We start from the raw sequence: 738 nt of genomic DNA on the forward strand, positions 1-738 counted from the left end.
GGAAGCTAAAACCGTCGGTTTGTTCTGCAGCAGAAAGAAAGATCACGACAGTATTGACCTTAGACTGAATGGTGTGAAGATTAAGCATGAGAATTCAGTAAGGTTCCTGGGAGTACACTTTGACAGGTGTCTTACTTGGAGTACGCACATTGACTATATCTGTAACCGGTCTACAAAAATCTTAAATGTTATGCGTTATGTTTCAGGTACCACATGGGGAGCAAACAGAGAAACTCTAATGATGATGTACAGGTCACTGGTTCGTTCAGTTATTGATTATGGTTGTATTGCCTATGGTAAAGCAAGTGATACTCAACTGAAGAAACTCGACGTTCTACACATGAAAGCTATACGTATTGCCACCAGGGCAGCTGTAGGTACGAAGAATGAGGCGCTACTTCAGGAGGTGGGAGAGAAACCCCTCTCTCTTCGGAGGGAGGAGCTATCTCTCAAATTCTGGGGGAAACTTCAGTATTTGTCCGAAAGCTGTCCGACGTATTCCAGCATCAGAAGATTTACTCGTGTCGGAAATAACCAGAAGAATCGGAGTATTTCTTACGGGCAAGCGGTCATTGATCTATTGAGAGAGCATCAGCTCGATCAAGTAACGATCCTTGAACGCCGCCTATCGGCTACTCCGTTTTGGAAGGTTACCAACCCGACAGTCAACACCCAGCTGATCCAGAGTACCAACAAGCACGAGAACCCAGTGGAGCAAGAGCTCACGCTCTGATCTCA

This window comes from Lottia gigantea (genome assembly GCF_000327385.1).
Source record: "Lottia gigantea unplaced genomic scaffold LOTGIsca_4299, whole genome shotgun sequence".
NCBI classification, from domain to species: Eukaryota; Metazoa; Mollusca; class Gastropoda; family Lottiidae; genus Lottia; species Lottia gigantea.